Source organism: Rousettus aegyptiacus, unplaced genomic scaffold (genome assembly GCF_014176215.1).
Source record: "Rousettus aegyptiacus isolate mRouAeg1 unplaced genomic scaffold, mRouAeg1.p scaffold_m13_p_3, whole genome shotgun sequence".
Lineage (NCBI taxonomy): Eukaryota > Metazoa > Chordata > Mammalia > Chiroptera > Pteropodidae > Rousettus > Rousettus aegyptiacus.
In genome coordinates this window covers 155,260,651-155,285,750 of record NW_023416306.1, presented here as the reverse complement: position 1 = coordinate 155,285,750, position 25,100 = coordinate 155,260,651, and the positions used below count along the sequence as shown (strand labels likewise).

At 43.0% G+C, this 25,100-nt stretch overlaps 1 pseudogene; it reads left to right on the top strand.

Moving 5' to 3' along the window:
* Positions 1 to 14,736: 14,736 nt before the first annotated feature.
* On the top strand, positions 14,737 to 14,855 carry LOC118600944 (annotated as a pseudogene).
* Positions 14,856 to 25,100: the final 10,245 nt, after the last annotated feature.

Sequence of the window (25,100 nt, the reverse complement as noted above, 5' to 3'; positions counted from 1 at the left end):
TCCAAAAATTCCTAAAAATTTGGAAATTGGCTCTCATGAGCTGGTGCACACCAGCTCAAGCACTGACCCACAGTTCCTACGTTATACAAGGCCGAGCGATGGAGAGGGGCACACTGCTATTTTAAAAAGATTTTACTAGGAAGGGGAAGGAGTCAGTCATATGTGGAAGACTTTTATAAGGAAAACTTCTTAACGGACAAAGCTGTCCAAAGATAGACTTGACTTTCTAGATAGATACTGTGTTCCCCATCACCAGAGAAATCTAAAACTAGACAACTACTTGACGACTGTGGAGAGAGAGTATAAGCCCCAGGGAGGTTGTTAGATTAGAATAGTATTTTCCAAACTGCAGTTTGAAATTTAATATTCAGATATTGAATCACAGAATCAATTTGGTGAGTTGTAGGGACAGAATTTTTAAATTAAATAGAAAATATAGACATAGTAAGGGTAAATATTGCTTTGTAAAACTTTTATTCTACATTTACTTAATATGTATATACATATGTATGAATAATATATATATATATATGCACTTCAGGTCCTGATGTAAAATATATTTTTTACTATATTATATTATTATAGTATAGATTATGTATTATATATTAGATAATATTTTTACTATTAGTTCATAATCAAGGAAGTTTGAAAAGTATTGGGATAAACGATAAAATCCTTCTAACCTTGAGACTCTAAGATTCCATATGTAATTAGCTATCATTGGATAGGTACATCCTGTCTCCTCAAAAAGGACAAGACCGGGGATGACAACTAATACCACACACAGCTCCAGCCCCTGGCCCTATTCCCTAGCTCACTGAATGTCTTTAAAGACATGTTCAGTAAGAGGACAGTAATGGAAATAAGATATGTTTTCCCTCCAAAGGTGGAGACTGGGTCATGTGCAATTCACCCACGAAGTGTAAAGTATGAAATGATGCTCTTCCACAGCACCTCTCCCCAGAACCGCCCTTCAGATAGAAGGTGCTCTGCAGAGTGCACTCTGACCAAGGGGAGCTCCACTGGAAGTTATGGGTAGAGACAGGGTGGAGGAGGGACTCACAGATGATACTAACAGTAGCTTCGAGCAGAACATTTCCAGGAGATATGCAGAAAAAAGGAAATGGGAAGCCTGTCACAGGAAAAAGGGCAAACTCACACCCAGTGCTGAGGAGAGAGGCAGGAGAAGGTGGCCGGCAGTGGGGAAGTAACCTAGAAAGCCAGGAAGAGAAAAGAACCAGGAGAAAGGAGCAGGCAAGAGATGACAGGTGTCATTTAGTCACGAAAAGCCACACAGCAACAGATGACAGTGCCCAGAATGTGGGCATGTGTAACTGCTTACTTTATTACTGTTTCACCCTCTAAATTTCATGAGGACAAAGAATCATTGGCTGGTCTATTCTAGGCAACTCCTAAGAGAGCAATAAATATTTGTTCACTCAACAGACTGATGAGCTTATGAAGGTGGAATCTATTATAACAGGGAGTCCCATCACATGTCCTAAACTAGGACTGCCTCCCATTTTGAAAATCACTAACAGATTATGGCCCTAATAATACTGGGGCAAGGACTAGAATCCATTCATTCATCATTCGACAGATATGCTTGAGATCCAACTCTGTCCTGGTTGCTTTTCCAGGTGGCCAAACATTATGAGCCAAGCCAAGTTCTGGTGGGATGACCATGGACTTCTCCTACATTTACAAAACTGAATCCAACAGGCCAATCTGCCCAACTATGAGGAGAAAGCTCACCTCCCAACTGACTTAAAGGAGTGGTTGCAGGACTTTAAGGGCAAGAGGGAGTGTGTTTCACATTTCCCATTCCCAGCTCTCCTACCGGTACCCAGGAAAGTGCCAAATAAGGCAGAAAACTCTAGTCATACCAGCTAGAGCTGAGTTGCAAATACTTTGCAAAAAGGTGACACAAGGCAGACCTCAGAGCACCACACGCAGCCACCCTGCCCTGAGAGAGAACGTTCAGAGGAGGCGTGGGAGGTGCAGGCTGCAGGAGGGAAGGGCAGAGCCGGCCTGCAGAGCACATCTCCCCCCGGCCCAGGGCGCAGGAGGCTATGCGGCCAGCAGGAAGCGGGCAGGGAGAAAGCAAACTTGGAAGTCAAAGAAGCCAGCTCTCAGTTTTTGACTTTGTCCTTTACGAACTGAGAAATTTATTGAACATCTCTGAGACTCGTTTCCCTTGTCTGTAAAATGGGGATACCATAATCCACCATCTACAGTCATTTTAAAGAGTCATGAATGTAAGTGCCAGACACATAGCAGCTGCACCTGACGTGTAGCAGATACGCGATAAATATTTGCTAGTGTAGATACTGAGAACTGGGTGCCAATCATGTTCTTTACTCCTAACCACATCAATGCCAAAGAGTCCTTCCTGGCCAAGTTATTGATACCCCATACCCTGGACAACCAGGCTTGGTGACATCCGTGTAGGATGTGCCCTTTTCTGAAACCACCCCTCACTTCGTCCCCTCTCATCCCTCTTCTCCTACACCCCCTAGCCTCTCTACACTCCCTTGGGGAACTCGCTTCATAGTGCTGGGTGTTTTCCCTCTCTTGCTGCTTCTCCTTTACTCTTTTCTCTGAGAGCCCCCCTTCTCAGTCCCTGGGTAAGTGGATCTTTTTCCTTCCCTCCCCAGATGCCTGAGTTTATTCCCCGCCCTACTTTCTATCTCAGACTCAAAGCAAAAGTGAAACCAGTAAAGAACAGAGAGGAATATCTAGTTATCAGGTTTATTTGCTTTTTAAATGTTCAGTTTAGTTATTTTGAAAATGGAAAAAACTTATGGAACCAAGGTTGGCTCAGAAAGCTTAGAGATCAGAAATGAGTAGTATTAAAAGAAAAAAAAAAACTTATCCTATTGAGAATTACTCAGAAGAAATGAGTTTAGCAAGATTGCAGGATATATGATCGATACATAAAAATCAATTGTATTTCTATATAGTTGCAATGAATAATCTAAAAATTAAATTAAGAAAACAATTCCATTTATGATAGCATAAAAAAGAATAAAAATACTTAGGAATAAACTTAACAAAAGAAATGCAAAGCTAATACACTGAAAACTACAAAACATTGTTTAAATCAAGTAAATACTTAGAAAAGGAAAGCGATTTCATGTTCATGAATCAGAAGACATAAAATTGTTAAGAGGGTGGTATACCCCAAATGGATCTACAGATTCTATATAATCCCTATCAAAATCCCAGCTGCAATTTTGCAGAAACTGAAAAGTTGATCCCAAAATTTATATGAAAATCCCAGGGATTCAGTATAGCCAAAACAATCTTGAAGAAGAGGAGCAAAGTTGGAGGACTTACAATTCCCAATTTCAAAAGTTACTTCAAAGCTACAGTAATCAAGACAATGTAGCCTTGGCATAAGAGCAGACATACGGATCAATGGAATAAAACTGAGAGTTCAGAAATAAACTTTTTATGACTGGTATGTATCGGTGTGTGATTAACGTCAGCTCTGTAGAGATCCTCTTCCCACCCTGGGCTTTGGGATTCAGCTGTATATGTGTGGCTCTTTCAATGCACTTGGCAAAGATATTTCTTGATTGAATTGACAGGGGAGTTTCAGCTTCCTTTCCAAGGAAAACTTTTGCCTTATAAAAGGGAAAAGCAAGGAAATCAAGTAGAGCAAAGTACACCATAGAACGGAGATCCTCAGCCAAGAATATGAGGTCCCCACGCTGACTTCCTTCACACAAAAGAAATAAAGTCTGAACCATCCAACAATGGTTCTAAAAGTCAGTTCAGAAAGTCTGGACCTTATGAAACCCAGGAATACAGGCCCCAAGTTTATGCTTCTAAATCAGTTGGATCACTTCAGCTGCAAGAAGTAGAAATATGACCCGCAGAGCCTTAAACTATCGGGACAGTTAGTATTTACTGGACCAGAAGTAGAGGCAGGTGGTCTCAGGGCAAGTACCCCAGCTCAGCCATGTCTGTGGGGCCTAGTTGCATAAATCCTCTGCTGTCCTCATTATATTACATTTCTCTCATAGCCACACACAGCGGCCATACTCCTAGCATCACATCATATTTCAGATTCAAAACAATATTAGAAGAAAAAAAAAAAGAGCAAGCAAAAACAGCTTTTTTTCTTTTATACTTCGTACTTATCAGGAAGGAAACAACTTTCCTAGAAGCCCCCAACAGTCTTATTTTTGCAGCTCATTGGCCAAAACTTGGTCACCACAGACTATCAAATAAGGAAGGAGAATTGGAATCGGCATACCATGATCCCATTTTAAGCACACTCTCAGAATCACTTGGCCTGGCCTGCTCAGGGAGAGGGCTCGAACCACCACTCCCTTCAACTCATCTCCTGACTTGACCAGCCCAGCTCAACCTCCCTGAAGATGTAGGCTGGGCTCTGATGTGGCCCCCAGCACACCCACCAGCAGCTCTGGCTCCCAGGCCTGGCCTGATAGGACCACAGAGATTATGGCTCATGCCACCATTTTCTAGTTGTACATTATTTGATGATATCAAATGTATTTCTTACTATGGGCCATGGGGGGAAAAAAAAAATAAACCAGAAAGCCACTGCCCCTCTTCACCTTCTTCACTCAAAGCCAGGAGCTGTGAAGAAACGTAGTAAAACTGGTTCCGGACCACTCAAAGGTAATAAACGGTGAGAGACACAGAGGAACAGACAGCTCTCGTTCTGTCCCCATACACATAAGTTCATATAATGGCACACTTCCTTCACAGAGCATTAAGCTCACGAAGAAAAATTGATCTGTTCTCGTTTCTTGCCTGTTTTTAAACCCACTTGACCTGCCTCAGCAGAGGCCCAGGGCCCTGCTAGCCTCTGTGGAGAAGTGTGAAGGGCACAGGGCCAGCTGGGGGCCAAGGTCAAGCCCTGCTCACAAATCATGCTCCGGCCATGCTTCCGACAAATTTCCACCTGGTACTCAACTGAAACCTTCAGATTAATCCTGAATCTGTCAGCTTCCATGCTGTTCGGATGGGAATGGGCCCTGTGGGAGGCGGGGGCCACTGAGCCCGACCTCCTGGCCCACACTGCCCTTCCACCTGAGGCCCCCGCTGCCCTTTCTCAGCCCAGTTCCCACACACGCCCTTCCTTTCTGGACTCTTTGAATGTCCTTCCTCACTTCTCTTGTCTCCAGCAAGCTCCCTCCTCTGTTATTTTCTGGCGGATAAGAATATGAACTCTGGGGTCAGCTGGGGGTTTAAGCCCGGGACCCACCACTTACTGGCTGGGTTACCTGGGCAATTTCCTTGACCTCCCAGTGACTTGGTTTCCTTATCTGCATCATAATAATGATGCTCGCTCCCAGGGTTGCGGTCATCTGCTGCCAGTCCACTCTTGGGGTGGCCCTAGGCTGGAACAGGGGAGACCTTTCACCGTAGAGCTTGCAGACTAGCCCAGGGTTCCCCTTCTCTTGTTGGGCTGATTGACAACTATTAAAGACTAATCAGACTTAAAGTGTATTGATAGAGCTATATCATTACTCAGCGTGACAATAATTTGCTAACTGCATCTCCAAACGAGAACCAGCAAAGGCCACTCTCCACAGAGCTGGCCATAAAACCTGTTAGGGGCAGCCCAAACCTGCGGCTGGCACAGCATGGGATTTCTTCATCGGCATTCACACGGCCTCCCTCCTATACCCCCAGAAGAGTGGGGGAGAAGTGAAATGGGGAGAGAGGTAGTGCTGGGCAGGGCAGACAGCAGGGCTAGAAGACAAAGGGCCGAGAGTGAGCACTCTTTACCAACCCTCTGTGGCTTCATTGGGGTCCCCCTGAGTCTCTGTTTGCTCATCTCTGAAATGGGTGCAGCAATCTCCCCTACCGCCCTCCTGGAGCATCATGCTCATTAAGACAAGCGCTACATAAGGAAGGGCTTTGAAACGCCCAATGGGCAGCACCCAGAAAGGGCGTCACCCATGCTGCTTTTCAGTACAGGGCAGGTGAGTCGAAGGCAGAGGCTGCAAAGCACAGGTCCCAGCCAGCCTGCAGCTCTGCTGTCTGGCCTGTGCTCTGTGAGGTGTGTTTTTATAATACGGATTTGTTGCCAGCATTTAAAAAACAGGACATTTCATGTCAAAATCCAGATTTCTGGCTTGTCCTGAAAAGATCCAACGACAATTACCCACAGCTGAAGAGCATCTGCCCCTTCAGCCAGGATGAGAGCTCCATCTGCCAGAGACATCACTCCACACACGCACACTCCCTCCCTCCTTCCCTCCCTCCCTCAGCTGCCTAGTCCTGTGTTTCAGACTCCTGGTCCATTGGTAAAACCTTACTGTCTGATGAGTCAGACCTAGACCTAATTTCAGCTCTGCCACTTACCCTGAGAATTACTTTACCCCCACTGAGCCTCAGTTTCCTAGTCTGTTAAATAAGCATTCATTTATTCAACAAATATTTATTGAATACCTATTCTAGGCCATGCATTCAGCAAACAAGATAGACAAAGCAGACACTAAGTAAACAAGTAAAAAATAAACAAGCAGGTACTTTGCTGATTATGATCAGTGCTATGAAAGAAGTCAAACATGACAAGGTCCTAGAGAAAGGCTGGTGGGGGTTCCCTTGTAGGGGCCCCTTAACTAAGATGGTCGGGAAAGTGCCTTACTGAATTGCTGGGGAAAATGACTGTGCTTGCTGCCAAGGGCTGTTTGAGGGGTTAAATGTGAGGTAGTCAGTACCTAGTGAGGACCTTGCTTGGTTGTCCCTATCCCATGCTGGGTCTGGTTACGAGATCTAAGAAAGAAGAAGAGAGAGTGGGGGAGGGGCAGCTCTCAGGAGCAGGTGGGACCCAGGCCTCCCCACCCCCACTCACCAGCCCAGAGCTGCAAGCACAGCCCCTACAATTACCCTATCTATAAATACAGCCTGTGAGCAGAGAAGGGACAGAGACGCAGGCAGGAGGAATTAACCCTTGAGTGGGCCTCCCTCAAGTCTCCTCCCCTAACCGTTTTCTGCTCCCGACTCTGTCCCCGTTCCCTGCCATTGGCCCCTCGCCCTCCACCCCAACCCCTTCCCAGCGGCAGCTGAATCAATGTTGGACGTGCACAAACACCTCTCCACTGCAAGTGGGCAGGGATTCAGAGAAAACAGTGGATCAATCTGTCCCTCCTTGGGGTTTATCTTACAAGCCTGTGGCACTCAAAGGCCACCAACACTGCTCCCTGAGGCCATCCAGCACGGAGCCACAGCTAGACTTCGCCTTCAAAGGGCATGTCTGTCTTCTCATCTCACTCTCCCTACAAAGGAGAACAATTTGCTGCAAGCCTAGAATTGTTACACTGAAAAAAAAAGTATTTTTCTTAAGTAAAAGCCATGGTTAGATTTCCTATTTACCCAGCATTATAGGAGGACTTTCTGGGTGCCCCTTCTCACTGCCCCCAGCTCAAGGGCCTTTTTCTCTGGGTTCCCAAAATGTCACGGCTTCCTCCCACCTCAGGACATTTATGTTCCCACTGTGGGGAAAGCAGTTCATGTCCAGAAAATGCCTCTTTCAAATCAAGAATGCCCCCCTGGTACCCCAGACTACATCAAACCCCTTCATCCAGCTTGATTGCCTTATGATTTTTGTTTATCTGTCCTCTCCCTCATACACTGTCTTGTGAGTTATGTGTCTGTTGATACTCACTTTTGTATCCATACATCAAGTGCAGTGCCTGGAATCCAGCTGGTACTTAAATATTGGTGAATGAATGAATAGGTGAATCAATGAATGGATGCCCAGTCATGTGTTCACACCATGAGATGTGCAGAAGACCATAAAACCGTTCTAGGATGTAAGCATGGGAGGGGAGTTCAGGGTGGTGCCTGCCTTGTTCAACACTTTGACCAGAGCCTGGCACATTTTACACACTCAGTGAATGGTGCTTGGGTGGAGTGAGTGAGTTGCGTGGAAGCTCTTAACCACCAAGGAGATAGTATCTAAGTATTACCAGCTCGCTTAGGAGCTTTTCAGCAACATTGAAGGATGGTTCAGAAATTTGCTTTTCCAGCCAAGCTACCATAATAAACATTACAAAGCAAACTGTAAAGCTGCGATTTAAAAACACACATACACACACAATTAATTTTAACCATTGGTAAGAAGGGAATCAACAACAGGTGAGTTGTGATCTGCACATGGACTGTGGGTCCCAAGCAGGAAGTACTGTGATAGAGATGGAGGTCCAGAGGCCACCAGAATACTTTCCCAGTGGAGGTGGGACTAGACGTGGGCCAGATTTGTAGGAGGGTGGGGGGTGAGGGAGAGGGCTCCCTCCATGAATTTAGTCAACAAATCTTAAAAATGAGATAACGCAGGGGAAGCTCCAGGAGCAGTGCCTGTCCCACAGGAGCGCTCAATCACCCCTGATGCCGTTAGCTAACATCATGTACAAAGCACCTGATGCAGGTCTGGATTGTGGGCACACAATGGCGGAGAAGATCCCAGCTCTCCTGGAAATCTCGTTCTAGCAGATGGACAAGTAAGTAAATAAGAAGATAATTTCAGAAGAGGAGAACCATACAGAGAAAATAAAATGATTGACCGAAGCCAATTCTAGACAGTGTGGTCAGGAAAGCCTCTGTGAGCAGGTGAGGTGAGGAGAAGCAAGGAGGAGCCAGCCACTGCAGAAACAGGTGGGAGGTGGGAAGGGGACACTGGACAGGGGGTTCCAGGACAAGGGCCAAGCGAAGCCACCCATGCAAAAGCACTATGTAGCCAGAACAGCTGGATGGTTTTCATAAATACAAAGACTGAATGCGCATAAAGACTGATCCTCGGTCTCTTACAATCCTACATGTGTGTGCCCCTCGCTTCCCACTCCCACCTCCCGCTGGTTACCTAGAAAGACCTCCTGTTTCCTGTAGCAGGACAAACGGAAAACACTAGGTGAAATTAGCTTTCTTCATTGCAGGATTTTCTAAGAACTTTTAACATGCTAACGACTCTTCAACATGGAATCACTGATCACTTACCACCAAATATTGTACTTTAATTTCCCTTTACAATCCTTTGTGTTAGAGTAATAAGTTAAAAAAGAGAGAGAGAGGATTTTCACTCCTGGACAAGATGGAGTAACACGTCTAGATTTACTCTCCCACCTTAAACAACTTGGAAAACCAGACAAAACATATGAACATCACTTTTCAGGCAACACAGGACTGTGATCACTGGGAAAAGAACAAGTCAGATGAGCCTTCCTATCACACCTGGTTACTACACAGATGTAGTTTCTGACCACAGAAGGAAAGGGTGCACAGAGCCTGGCAGTCTCTCTAATTTGAGGAGACAGAAATCAAAGTTCAAGGACGCCATGGTGGCTAGAATTTCTGGGGTGAAGTACCAGAGAGGAGAGACTGCAGAAAGGTCTTAAATGATGTGCTGAGTACCCATCTGAACGTCTGTGAGACGGAATACTTGAGACTGGGAAAAGACCTACTGGAAAGGAGTAGGCAAAATAATACCCTCAAATCTGGAAATAGTTCATGTTTCATCCAGAATCCAAGATGACATTTCAGGTCTCCAAGTATCTACATCAATTCTGACCTTGTGTCAGTCTTTCAAGTGTTTTAAGTCATTCTCCTTTCCCCATTACAGTTACCCGAGTAGATAGCCACGAATTACTTTGTGGGAAAAATGAGAGAATTATCACCGTGTATACTTGCTGTGATAGGACAGGGTCTCTGCTCCTGGGAACCTGGCCTCTCCTTCGGTCAAGTTCTAGGTCCGAAAATGGCCTCTTTTCAACGGTTTCTGGGGGCCTTTTACTGGGGCGAGTGTCAGCAGCATCCTGATAATCCAACCTCAATTTCTGATCATTATACCGATTGAGTAGCAGCCTGTTAACTGCCCCTAGAGATGCCATGTTCAATTAACCATCTCCTCAATTCCACAGCTAAAACCCCTCTGCCTGATGCCTTTTCTGCTCTCTGCAACGATTGTGTCCACCTGTTTTCTGAAGGAGAAGCAACATCACCTGAATTCCATTGCCTCAGGATCCTACCCTCCGCATTGCTCTCAGCGAGCCTTATTTTGTAATGGCTTATCCTGCCATCAGCCCTCGGCCTCTGGAGGAGAGCCATCTCACTGATGAGAGTGCTCCTCTCACGGACAGGGTCCTCACCGCTTCCATAAATCCTTCTGCTCTTCCATGGAACATCATGGTGGGTTTTCTGGCTATAAGAGTATAACCACTCTACCATGCCCATTCTTCTCAGCCTTTTGACCCCTCCTCCCACACAAACCCACAGCAATCCTGTATCTTCTTAGCGTGGACCAAGTCTTTAACCAAGCTACAAGGACCTATCCCAACAGTGTGTCCCCAGGCTGAGGACTTGCTCCCAACTCTATGTCTCATCCCACCTTGACCAAACACCTCAAAATGCTGCCCCAAGCATGCTCACCCAGCTCCTGCTGGAATATGCTGTCTGGGTCAGGCAGCTCCTTGGAGAAATGTTCCCTTTCTTTCTTATCAGGCCCAGCATGTGCCTAGCCAGGTGTTGTGATCATGCCCTAATTTTTGGCCCTGTGGCCAGGAGTGGGGGCGGTGGGAGGAGGCACATTGTGAGGGAGGCACAAGCTGTCTTGCAGAGATCTTCTCGTTATCTTTAAGCAAAAGAGAGCGGCAGCCCTTAATAGGGAGGAAGGGGTCATTTCTGCAGGTGCAGGAGTACAGGGAAGGCTGGGGATTCAAGATATTTAGGAACATTAACGTGATGTCCCCATACCATGTGTCAGGGTTACATTCTTTTCTAACCAGGGCGCTGACCTTGGTTAGATTTTACCTAAGTTAGGTAGAGAATTTAACCTTCTTTGAACTCATCTATTCCCATGATTGAGTCCTGGGCCTGGGCCTCAGCTTTCCCTGCTTTCTTTCTGCTGGATATGAAAACCGCTTTACATATTACCAAGGAAGTTCTCTGGCCTTCCTTCTTAGCTTTATAGTTGTGCTTAAGCACTCTCATCTCTTCAATATCAAAGCAGCAGATGAGCCACTGCTGACCTCCAAGGGGTTAGGAAGCTAAGATGATACTTCCCCATTATCCAGAGCTGAGATGAGGGGCCAGAGCTTTGTACCCTGGCTTCCCTCAGTCACTGGATATGAGCCCCTCAAAAGTGGGTGTGACCTTGAACTGGGAAGCTCTTTGCAACTGAGGCCATCCCAGGAGGACCGACAGCTGAGGTCAGCAGGTGGAGAGCCACCCCTTTGTTCCTGAGGGAAGTTCTGAGTGGTACAGCCAGTGTTACCATCCTCCCAAATGAACCACCTGCTCCCAAGTCCTTGCTTCCGGCTTTACTCACAGGGAAACCCAGAATAACCACTTGGAATGTTTAGTCTACTCATAATGGTTGAGAGATTCCCATCATCCACTAAACCGTGATTTAGGGAGAGAAGACAAAAAGAGTATCTCTATGAGAAAAAGGAGTAGGGGGCCTTCCTAGTCTTTGGAAATATCTGAATGAAGCTGTAGAATTTTTTTTTCCTCTTTCTTTTCCAGGAAAGTCCTTTTTTTTTCACCCAGCTTGAACCTGCTATTCAGGGAGGACTTTCTTGGCCCCCAAACACTGCAGCATCAGTCTCCACAAACAAAACGATTCAGCAGCTGAATTGCAAAGTTCTCGTGGGAAGCTTTGTATTAAGTGGGAGGACAGAGCAAGGCTGGGCTGGGTGTTTGGGCCCCGACAGAGGTCTGGGCTTGGAGCAGAGCCCCATCAAGGAGAACAAATCCATCCCAGCTATGCCCAACATTTGCTTCCTTTCTCCTCTTTCCTAAACACATCCTTCCAGAATACAACCTATCTCGAGGCAACACAAGAGCATTGGAAGAAATCTCAGAGCTTTAAGCAGCTGGGAAACCAAGAGAGGAGTGGTTACGTTGCAAGCCAAAGGTAGGCATCAGTATGACGTGATATGATAAATGATCCAGGAGGCAGAAAGAGGCACATTTTTTGTGTTGGCCTCATTGATAGCATAGTTCCAGCCAGAGTCCTGCTCCATTGGGCTGACTGGTTGCATCAGCCCCACATAGGAACCTTAGCCAAAACCTCCAGCAGCTACAGGTCAGCATCCACATGGGCCTAGCCTCTCCCCTGCTCCTTAGCATGGATTCTAATCTGCCTTCCTCCTTTACTGAAGACACTCCCTCTTTATTAAAGAACAGGACAGTGAGAACCTTGAGTGAAGCATGGTATAAAAACCACTGCCTTTGGCATCGGACTCACCAAAGGTCTAATCTCCACTCTACCACTCACCATCTGAGCCCTTGGGCAACTTCTTCTGTGTACCTTGCTTTTCTCATTTGTAAATTGTGACTACTACTTCCTAATGTACAGGGTGGCTGTGAGGATTAAATGAGACAATATATTTGAACCTTGCCCGAGGTGCTTAATAAAATCTACTTCCTAACCTTCCCACTGACGGATGACTTTGGTTGCCATAAACTATACTAAGAGCTACCGGGATACAATACATGATGTTGATCAAAGACCTTACAATCTTTAAGCTCCACAAACGTAGGGACCATGTCTATTTTATTTGCCAGCGTATACCCAGTGTCTAGCACAGTGCCTGACACGTACAGATACACAGAAATATTTGATTGAATAATAAATAAACTTTGTAAACCTGAATCTTAAAATCTTAGAACTGTAGCACTGAAGAGCCCTTAAAAAAACATCTAGTCCAGGGATAGCAAATCATTTACTTGCTTGCCCACCCTAACAGATATGTAGTTAATATCTAGAGCACTGTGTGAAGAAGGATTCTGAGGCCACGTATCAATTGGCAATATATTCCAAAAGTATGGAAAGGGATCAAACATCACTAGTGCCTGTATTTAACCTTTTTGGTTCAAACTGAGACATCATTGTACAAAGGAGAAAATGGGAGGTAAAAGATCACACGGTCAGTTAATGGCAGACAGCTACAAATATTTAACTCTGGGTTTGAGCAGCAGAAAAATCAAGACCAGCAAAGGCCTGATTTACCAGATAATGGCAGCAAGTTGAGAACAAAGGGCCAGAGAGACACCAAACAGCCTTTCCTTCCAGCCACTGTCCCAGGATAAACATTTCTTCTCGACCCCCAGGAGCAGAGAGGTACAAGCAGTAATCCAGAAGAAGCGCTGATGGAGAGCACAGACTGAGAAATTTCCATTAGTCCCAGAGAACAAACTCCCCGTTAATTCCCTTCTAACCATGTCGTTTCCTTTCAGGGCCACTTCATTTTTGGTAAGTGGCCGCCTCTTCCTCAGCCCGCCAGTTTCCTCAGTCACAGCCCTCATTTAAGATAAATTTGTCTCATCTCTCAAGATCACTGCTTGGGAGAAGCACAGAAGAGTAATTAGCAAATTCAGCATTCTGGTAACCGTTCTATAGGGAAAGATAATCATTTGTTAGCTTAAGTAAATCCCATGCCTTCATTAGCTGTCTTACTTTTTTTTTTTTTTTTTTACTGGAGTATCAAAACAAAAACTTTTATTACATCTTTAGTTTTAAGTTGGAAAAACAGCATATTACTGAATGAATACCTGGTCCTTTCACACATAATTTTTAAAAGACAGAAAATTTTTAAGAGAGAGAAAATGGGCTCACTCACTGCACCTGGGCTCTGTAAGGGACTTGTAAGGCAAGCAAAAGTCAAAATAAATACATTTTTAAATTTAAAACTGAAAACTCCTCCCAAGGAAATGGAGCATACCTTCCCACTCCATACGTGTGGGTTGTACATAGTGGCATCCTTCTACACAGTACAGTATAAAAAGGGGCAAAAAAAAATAATAATTTTACATTGGAGAAACCTGACAAATGCTACCTTAGCCAGGTGTTCAAAGTCAGCGTCATCAGTGATAAATCACACTGATACAATGTAATGAGAAGGGCACTTCACCTTTGTGACCTTTCTCCCTAAAACCCACAACCCTAGTCTAATGATGAGAAACATCAAACAAACCCCAGCTGAAGGACGGTCTACAAAATGCCTGACCAGAATTCCTCAGAACTGTCGGAGTCATCAAAAACAAGAAAAGTTTGAGAAATTGTCACGGCCAAGAGGAACTTAAGTGTTATGTGCTATCTTAGATGGGATCTTGGAACTGAAAAAGAGTATCAGGTAAAAACTAAGAAAATCTGAATAAAGTATGAACTTTTGTTAATAATGAGGTGTCAATGTTGGTTTATCAATTGTAATAAATGTACCATACTAATGTAAATGTTAATACTTGGGAAAACTATACATAGGTATATGGGAATTCTCTGCATTCACAATTTTTCTATCAATCTAAAACTCTTCTAAAATGTTTATTTTTAAAAAAAAATTAAGGCAAAGGTCTTAAGAATCATCTCTGGAACAGCTCAGGCAGGTAACTCTGGGGACAGGACTTGCTCACATTCTCCCTCCCCCTGAAATGACTTTTTCTCACTGAGAAGCCAACTAGCCTCTTCTCTTCCCACCCTATTGATTTGAGTCCTGCTCTCTGAAACCCACGAAAATATTCTGGAGTCTAGACTCTCTTCTCCAACATATCCCTCAAATGTTTCAGAGTTATGCTTTAGTAAATCAAAAGAGACCAGCAAACATCTTCCAGTCCCAAACCTTCATTTTCAAGACAAGGAAACTCAGAGCCAGGGGGCAGGAAATTCACCCAATCACATAGGCACTGAAACACAAGTTTGTTCACACCAGCCCAAAGCCCTTTTCTTCATAACACATTGCTCTTAAGAAGTAGGTGGTCTATGGCCATGCCACCCTGAACAAGCCCGATCCCGTCTGATCTCGGAAGCTAAGCGGGGTCGGGCCTGGTTAGTACTTGGATGAGAGACTACCTAAGAAGACCAGGTGCTGTAGGTGTAAAAAATAAGAAATTGTAAGCTGACAAGGTCCTTGCAATCTGTGAAGTCAACCAAGGGTTGCCTCACCTAAAAAAAAAATAAATAAATAAAAGAAGAAAGTTAACATGTGTCCCTGGTATGCTCTCTAATTTGGGACATCTAGATAGTCTAGTACCCTCCCAGAAAGACCCTCATTAGCTTGTGAATGTCTCTTTTACCCTCTCCACAGTCTTATCCAGAAGCAGTCAGGGTTAGAAGTGTTAAAGAAACCAATTTCTCTTTTCTCTTATCATTTGATGTCCCAAATTGAATAGAATGTTCCAGATGAGAACTAACCAATGTTATTCTGTGGCACAGAGTGCCAAATAGATAAGCACACATTCCTCAAGCAAGCCTCAGATATACACTGGCTAATTGTCATAGGTACGAAGCATGGATCCTCATACAGCCTTTAGCCAAGCAAAATGTCAAGGTCAAAGTTACTATTTTTCTATAGCTTCATTCCACATCCTCCCTATCTCTTCCAAAAAGCTTTTACTCACTGAGGAGGAATTATGGAAGGAGCCAGGTGAAAACTAACATTCACTAAGACTGTACAAGTGCATTATATACATTACCCATTGATTCATTCAATTAGTATTTATTGAGAGCCATGATGTGCCAGGAATTGAGGGAAGAACTAAAAATACAAAGATCCTAAGATACCATCCAGGCCCTCAATGCTTTTAGTCCAGTACGAAAGACAGTCATGTCAACAACAAATTATAAGAACCATGTAATAAAGATGAAAGTGTGATGTTAGGAGGTAACACCCAAAACTTTGTGAAAGAAATATTATTTGCCTATAACTATATTTTCCAGATGAGGAACACTGGGCTTCAAAAAGTTAAGCACATTATCCAAAGAAATAAGTTATTCAGTGACAGAGGAAGAGATGTGAATTCAGGAAGACATCGCTCCAAAGTTTATACTTTTCCACCATAATGTTTCCAAAAATAAGTTGTTGATAGGCATTCTACAAACTTTGTCCCATGGTCAATTAAGCTTAAGAATATAGAATATCAATTGACATTTCTGAGCCTAAAAAAAAAAAAGAATATAGAATATCACTTCTTCCTCTTAAAAACTCAAAATGCCTATATGACTAATAATGGTTCTAAGAAGTCTTGCGGTAAAATATCTATTTAACCGAGTAGTGTCTTAGACATAAGTGACCAAAGACATATCCTTTTCTGAACTCTTTTTTCCAGAGAATACTCATTAACATGTGGAGAATTAACATTACAGTAACTATACTTTGGAAATTTAATCTCTGTATTCTGCTGTCACCCTTAAGTAAACAAATGCAGCTTTTACATTCTTGTCCCCCTCCCCCAAAAAAGGCCTAACTTGGACTTGAAAAGTTAGAAATATTTGACAAAGCTGAAAATGTCCCTCTGGATAAATGTGTATCCCATGAGACTTTTTAACAGAAGGGCTTTTAGCCTAGATGACATGAAGGTAAACATATACCTTTAGGCCAAGACCACTGCATTCATCTCTGAATTCTATTCTTTGCTCAGCCAGAGCTCCCCAAGTAGCTCCCAGGTGGGTCTTGACTTGTAGGAGGCCAATAGAAGTTCTGGAGTTATTAAGCCAAAGAGGAGCCAGTAAGACCATTGACAAGACAGCTGGCAACACGAGTCAGGAAAGCAAAGTGTGATAGGAACGTGGCTGGAAAAAGGGAGTTTCTTGGAGAGGAGAGAAGTAAATGATACTTTGGCTTTCAGACACTGCTCACAATCGTGGAATACTACTTACCGATAGCACCATATCTATCTCATTTTTTTTATCAATCCCCTATGTTTATTTCTACACTATAGCACTGTTGACATTTGTTTAGTGGGGGAATAGGACTGTCCCGTGCATTATAAGATGTTTAGCAGCATTTCTGGCCTCTACCATATGCCAGAACTGTATGCCAGGAGCATCTCTCTCTCAGGCGTTAAGAACCAAAACTTTCTCAAGGCATTGCCAAATGTCCCCTAGGGGACAAACCTGCCCCCAGTTTTGAACCACCACCCTAAATGTTCTTTGGTGTCCATCAGCACCCTATGCTACTGTAAATTCCAAATACATGATTAGTCTGCAAAAGAGACATAATCTCTCCTGAATGTTATCCTCTGTGCCTCAAGCTGCTTTCCAATAGGACCCCGCTACTTACTGCCAGGTCATGTGACTTCTACTCATTCCTGAGGGCCCATTTCAAATCTCCCACCTCCTTCCATGAAGTCATCCAGCCACCTTGAGTCACCAGAGACCTATCTCCTTATGCTCTAACTCACAGGACAATACTGTACAGTAGTGGTGCATGATGGACTTCAATTGAACATCTATGTAGAGTTGATCTTGTCCTGTCCTGTAATTCCTTTTGAGTAAGCAAGCACTGATAGAGCATGTATGACATTTTGGTGTAGTGGGACATAGAAACGTAAGGTGCAAGGGGATGCAGAGACATTCTGATGCCCCCTATGTCTCTATGATGACATAGAGACATAAGGATGTGATCTTTACATTCATATGAACTTGAAAAGTTCAGTCTTGTATGGAAGACAGACCTAAATGTCACGATCCTACACAGCTGCTTATCTCTTCTTCTCTGTGGGACCCCCAAGGATAAAGGCAAAAGTCCAACCCTTCTTTTGTGTTCACCATAAGTGCCCAACCAATTGTGTTGAACTGGAATTAGAGAGAAAGCAGAGCTTCTGTGAGAACACATCTCCACTGGGCAACTTCTTTTATGAAGTGATAGTAAAAGTAAATAGACGTTGTCATTATATGGAAAAATAAAAAGATAGCAATGTAACCTTATGCAAGTTGCCCTGCCTTTCTATTTTTCAACTTTCAATCTGTGAAATCCAAAAACCCATGACCCAATGCTTCAATAGAGGAAGTACAGGAAAGGAAATAGGGAAGGGGTCACGAAATACATTTCAACAATTAGGAAGAAATGAAAACTTTACAAAAATATCTATCTACAACAAATAGACTAGGGAACACTTGGGAAATGTGAATACATACAAGATCAGCAAATTGTAAGAGTCTGCACCACTGAGTCTTTGGGGGTAATATATTAACACTGTAACATTTTTGAAAAGTGTTGGAGAAGGAAGGGACCAAAGGACCGTGGAAGACAAGTGGAAATATTCACCTTCCTAAATCAGAAAAAACAAGAGCCCTAAATGGCCGTGGTTTGAGAAGGCTAGCATTAGCATTTGGAAGAAACAGTGGAACAGACTTTAAAATCTTTAAACAGCAAAGATGAGTAGAAGTCATGCGGATCACAAGTTACAGGGCAGAGACAGAGCCGCCAGTTTGAGTCAAGAGGCAGAATCCACGAGTATCAAAGCTCGGAGATGCCTGATAAATAGTAGCAGGGGTTCTTAATGTTTCTATGGTCACGTTAAGAGTTCCTCTGGCCTTCTTCCTCTCTCTCCTTTGACCTGCAGCAGCACCACATGGGGCATTTATATGCAAACCTTGACAAGAAGCAAGCTGGTGGCTAAGGAATCTCCCCAAGGATTCTGTCCTCGCCATTCACCCAAGAAAACTGAGAGGGACCAGAGAAGGGGCAGCAAGTGAAGCTCGGGCTGGTCTGTTGGAAAAGGGCGCCTCTGCCTAGAGTCTACGCACTTCTAATCCCACGTCAGGACACCCTCCCGCCACCCTCTCCTTCCACGGCACTGCAGCCCACCCCTCCCCAACGCTGCTCCAACAGCAAAACACATTTTCATATTCACCTTTGCCAGCCACCAAAGCTCAGGAGTCCACATTAAATGCCAGCCAAAGCCTTCCCCAGTGTAGAATTAGGCCCAAGAGCTGACAGCCCATACCGAGAAAAGGAACGGCAACTACTTACATTTGGGTGGATTGAAAGACCAAGCCCAACCCCACAACAGGACTCAGTCTACCTCAGGCAAAGTGCTAAAACAAAGAACGAGAGACCTTAAAAAGACAGCATTTTCTCACCTAAGTCCAAACTTTGCCAAAGAGGCACAAGGCCCTTGACACAGTTACTTCTAGGTCACAGTTCTGTCCATCAAGCCCTGAAAAAAATCAGAGTTTCATGAAAGAGTCTCATCCACGGCCCGGGAAAAACATCGAAGACAGCAGGGTCATGGAATGTGTCTGGCCACAGAGCAGGAGAAATGAAAGAATCTTTTAAAGTCTTAGCAAATATATGCAAAGCCTGCCTGGCTGTCTTAATATATGTGTTCATTAAAGGAGAAATCCTGTAAGGTAGTTGTTTATCAAATTGTCAATGCTGACTCCTTAGTAGGTGGTAAAATCAGCTAGTGAATTACCAGCATTTTTTAAAAAGTAAAATAGCATAGACTAGAAAATAGAAGAATGCATCACATGTAATGGTATTGTTTTCATGAAGTGTGTGTGTGTGTGTGCATGTGTATGTATGTGTGTGCACTTTTTGTGTAAATGTGTATTAGTCAATTTAAAATGTATTTCTTTATTATTGTTCACTGTCAAAAAAATTTTTTGAAAGTCACTGCTTTCAAGTACAGATTAACAGAGTCCTAGTCAAACTTATCATTCATTCATTATTCATTCATTCAAAAGTATGTGTTAAGCACTTACTATGGGCATTGAGAATACAATGCTAGTAGTCACAGTAGCAACCATTTCCACAGTCCTTGTTACATACTTGGCACATTTCTAAGTTCCTCACATACACTAATGAACTTAGCCATCACAATAAGCCTATGAGCTAGGTTCCATTAATACAACACCTTGTTCAGATGAGTAACTTGCCCAAGGTTAAACAGCTAGGAAATGGCAGAGCTAGAATTCGAACCATCCAGTCTAGCTACAAAGCCCCTTCTCTTACCCAAGGACTTGCCCCACTGCTCCGAGACATCCTTGTGACAGCAATGGATTGTCTTAACCAAAGGCCGCTACAGATTGGACCCGGGTTACAAATTCCCTTGGTCTAAATTTATTGTGCAGACTTATCAAACGGAAGCTTATACTTTGGCTTCCTGAGAAACCTGCCATGAGAGAATGTGCTGCCTGGAGTGTCCATGCCCCTTAGCGCTTCTCGCCACACAAATCAATGAACCTGCGTTCTCTCCCCATGAGTTATGTACCTCAATGGCAATGAGCTTTACGAACTGAATTATCAGTATTTGGGAGCTACAAGCCTGAGGGTCAGTCCTGGGCCATAGGGACATCAACAAGGAAATAGCTGCTATGTGTCCTTGGCTAGGTTCCTTCTGTGCCTCAGTTTCCTTGACTATGAAATAGAGATGATAACAGTATCTACCTCATTAAGATTGTTGCAAGGATTTAATGAAACAGTATATGTAAGCTATTTAGCAAATGTCTAGGAGATAGTAAGTGCTCATTAAATATTAGCTAATTATTATTTATCGAGCACTTCGTAGTATAGAATTTAACACCCACTGGGAGAGAAACCATGTAAGCAAGGTCATGCCTGTAGAATTCTATGCAGGGATAGAGGACTTCAGGAAAGAGGAACTTAAACTCAGCCAGGAAACATTGAGATAAGTCTTGGAGACTGAACCAGTGGCTGAAAGGACATTCTATCCAGACAAAGAGAACAACTTGGCAAAGACACAGAGGGCCTTTGTATGCAAAGTGTACACAAAAAGATAAAAATATGTAAACACAATCTCCCCTCTGCACACACACCTAGAGGCAATGTCACTCGAAAAATCTCCAGTAAAAATTCCTGCAGCCACGAGTTTCTACAAAGTTGTTTCAAGTGTTAAAATATACACACAATGTGTATTTTATACAGACTTACTTCTAGGCAGGTACAAACCTCGGCCCGAAAAGAAACGTAAAGGAAAAAAACAGCAGTCCCTACATCCGTAAGAAATGTGAATCTCTCCCATGAGGCTGGACATGCTTCAGGTAAGTGGTTCTCAAAGTGTGGTTCTCAGGCCTGCTAGAAATGCAGGAATGCAGACTCTCTGGAGGTGGAGCACAGCCACCAGTGTTTGAGAACCACGGGTTTAGAAAAACTTCCCAAGAAGGAAACAAAGATAAAAGCACCAGCTCAGGTGAAGAGCTACACTCACTGTGCCCCAAGCCAGGCACAATCCAACCCAGCAGCTGAAGAGCTTGGGCTCTGTCAACCCATAGCTCTGGGTTTGGACCCCAGCTTTGGTGCCTGGTGGCTACCACTTCCCTTAACACTCGCTTCCTGATCTGCAAAATAAAGATACTGTTTCCTCACTCTTAAGGTTGTTCTCAGCACTCAGTAAGATGGTACCTATAAGACACGAAGCACAAAAGAGCTCACTGAGAGCCAATAAGCCAGAAGAAAACTCAAGCAAATCTATGCTCGCCAAGAGTGTTGACATCTCTATGAGTTCTAACAGCCTTTGGAGAAGCAGCCTTCAAATGGGGCTACACATGGCCTTGGGTGTAAAGGTGAACTTGCATTGGGGGAATGGAGAGATCTATGAGGATCAATTTCCAAATTCTCCATCTTCCTACAAACTCTTAAAATTTATCTGCCTGCATATGGGGCATCAGGCAAGTTCTCTTTCCCCATCTTTTCTTTTCCTTCCTCCTACTTACCAAAGGCAAGGCACAGTTCTCGCTCATCCCAAATCTTAACATGATGTGCCCTGAAGTACAAACTTGCAGGGCTCCAAGCAGGGGAGTAAGTAGAAATATTGAGGTTGTGCATGTCCCTAATGAGCGGGTAAGAAATCCATTTGTGAGAGAACAACTCAAATGACTGGTTACAATTGCTTTTCCAAGCCAGGTGGTTTCCAATAATCGAAGGAGGACCTAATTGAGCTGTCAGCTGATAGAGCATTAAAAATCATTTTCGGTGATAGATCACTATGTGATTTTTAATATATGACTTAGACGTAGCTCAAATAATACAAATGTAACAATCTCCCTTACATTTCCATTTATTTATGCGAACAAGGTTTTCCGCACTTGTGCTTTTTTTAAATTGAGGTATAATTGAGATATAACATTATTTTCATTTTTTTTTAGTGTAATTACTTGGTATTTCTGTATATTGCAATATGATCACCACAATAAGTCTAGTTAACATCCTTCATCACTTATGCCTTAACAAACAAAAAATAGGTTTGCAATTGATGCCAAACTTAGTCTCATTCTAGCAATAATATTAACCCACAGATACATGTAATAATTTTTTAAATCCTATCCATTTTATAGCAGATATATTCCCAATGAATTTAATGTCTGCATTTTATAATTATATATCAAAATGTATAATATATTTATGTTGGTTTTCTCAATTATATAGTAATAATAATTTTAATTATGATTCAATCCAGAAGAAATGTTTCAGTCCTTAAAGCCTTTTAGTCATGTGAAAATGTTTTTAAATGCTATTTCAGTTTCTATGTATGCTTTTGTTGCAGAAATGTATGATACAGAAATCAATAAAAAACTTTCAAGCATAGGAATATTACATTAGTATAAAATTCTGTGGGGACTATAGAATAAAAATATAAGTTCAAGAAAAGCTTGTTTGTGTATTTTTAAATAGAAAGTAGTCATATCAAATCACTATCATATTTAGATTTCATGGGGAACTTTTAAAAGTGCAATGAAAAGATTTATTTTTTGATGTCAGTATTTACAATATGTCAAAAATTACGTTCTTTGGAATGGCGTGTCTCTATTTCCCAATGTCTGGGGCCTTTGCTGAGGAGACTCAGAAAGATGGAAGTAACGCAAACACCTAGGAACTAGAAGAGCTGGACCTGAAGAATCCAGTTCCAAGATGGCGTCCTCACTCATGTGAGCTGGGATGACCAAAGACTGGACTCATGGGCCTGCTGACCAGAGTGCCTACACAGGTGGCCCCTTCACATGGCTTAGGCTATTCACAGCATGATGTGAAAGGGCAAGCATTCTGAAAGACCTAAGTGAAAGTTGCATGGCTTTTTATAACCTAAACTCATGCAGGAGTCATGCAGCGTCATTTCTGCAGTACTCAGTTCATTGAAGTAGTCACCAGATTCAAGAAGAGGTGACCCAGACCCCAACTCCCAATGGAAAGACTATCAAAGAACTTGTAGCCGTTTTTTAAAACCGTCACAGTGGTTGGTGTTTTATTCCTTGCAACTTAACACATTCCTTACTGATGCAATAAATGATAATAAGACAACATAAAGTAGAGGTGAAATGGAACGGTACTGTTATGCTGTTGAACTCAAAGGCAAAAAAGACAATAAGAGAGCAGTAGTCAAGAAAGACTTCATCATCAACGAACACTGATTCAGGGCCTAAAAGTGCACAGCCCAGAATAAAATGCTAAGAGAGGTGCAGAAATAACTGGTGTCCACCCCAGTGCTAGATATGAGCTCAAATTTCAACCTTCTATTCACAAACAACATAGCTTTGGAAAGTCCTAGCTGAGCCTCAGTTTGTAAACCAGCAAAATGGAGAGTATATGCCAAGGGTAAGGTGACCCCTAAATAAAACAGCATGAGAAGGGCCTAGCATGGTGCTTGGCACTCAGGAAATGCTCAATAAATGTTGTGCATTTGTTTATTTATTCAAAGAACTTGAGCATGTGCAAAAATTGAATGAGCATCAACTATAAGATTGACAGTGTCAATATTCCTCAAACATAAATCAGAGCCCTAAACTTCCCTTACAGGCTCAGTAAGCTTTACTAAAATTTGTGTAACGGAAAGCTTAGAGGACTTAGACTAATTTTTCTAGAGGAAAATTAGAGCAGACCTTAGAAGATCTTCCGATGTCCAGGCTAAGAGCCAAGGCTTTTGCCTGCAAAGCCCATCCCTATCATTGCTGCCACTTTGGAAAAATCTATACCATTTCTCAAAAGAGGTCCACCATCCAAATCTGGAATATGTTTTCTAAATATTAGATCTGAATTGATTTATTTTATCCCTAACTGCATTGGGCCACAATCTTCCTGAATGGATTAAGTCAGATCTACTATTTTTAACAGCTGGCTCATCCAGTCCACTTACTATAAATACCTGGGTGCACTTGTTTTAGTAAAAGGCAGAAGATTTATATGAGCTAAAGAAAAACCAGAGCATTGGGTGCACTCATTTTAAAGTAGAACTCTTTTGTCATCTGACTGTCCCAGTCTAGATTAGAGTGGGATAGTGAAGAGAGAATGAACAATGGGATAGAGGAGAGAGAAAGAGAGACTGCATTGCTCTACTCTGCTCATCAGCTATTTTCAAAGACTCCAAGATCCATAGCTGACTGGTGGCAAGAGAAAGCCAAGAGGTGTTAGCCCTTCTCTGTGTATTAACCTTGAGAAGCTGGCAGCTGTTTGAGACTTGGTGGAGCCACTCAGACTCTTTCCTATTATCTCATCCACTGAAGTTTCCTTTCCAGAATCCCATGTCTCAGTCTCCCTACTCATAACATATGGACACTGCTCCAGCCTCCAAGGCAGGCTGAGAGGCTTCTTCTGGGTTAATGCTCTTGCGTAAAAATAAATTTTCATAATATCTCATATCAATCACCTTGGGGTCCCAAAGAAGGTGACACTGAGCTTTCAACAAACACTGATCCAACTCCTACCAAGCTCAAAGCACAAAGAAGAAATAGTCAGGCCAGGGTCAGGTGAAGGAGTGGGTCTGCCAGTCACATGGTGCACCTATGCAGACAGGTGTTATCAGACTTTACTGGGGAGCTAGCATATCACCAGAAACTTAAAGAGATGGGGGGAAATGTATATTTAAAATTCTTTTCAGCAAAAGTGGTGTGTGTAGTTGAAAAAATAATGTAAAATAATCCTGGAGATTTGGCTAAGACCCAAAAGGGCCATGCTTTCAATGATGAATAGTTGTCACTTTAGGGTAGCCAGTATCTAAATATCTATTTTGAGATTTCTACCATAGATCTCCTTCTTCATTCTTCCACTATTCCAGTTTTTGGCTCCTCCTCCAAATTAAAGTTGATCATATATTTGATTTGAACAAATATATTGATTCAAGGGAGCAGGAAATTATCAACAGTTTATTAAGATTCCCACGTCTCAGTCTGGGCCCTTCTCCAAAGGATCTCAGAGGGTTACAAATCCTACCTGTGCAAGTTTCAGGTGTCAACAGGCCACTGTGATCGCATGCATCAGCCAAGGGGGAGCAGAGTCTCCGAGCCTCGCCTAGATGCACAAAATGCAGATGCGCCTGAAGTAATAGAAAAAAGAGAAGTAGCCATCAGATATTTTCAAAAACAATTTATATGTGGTGACCAAGTG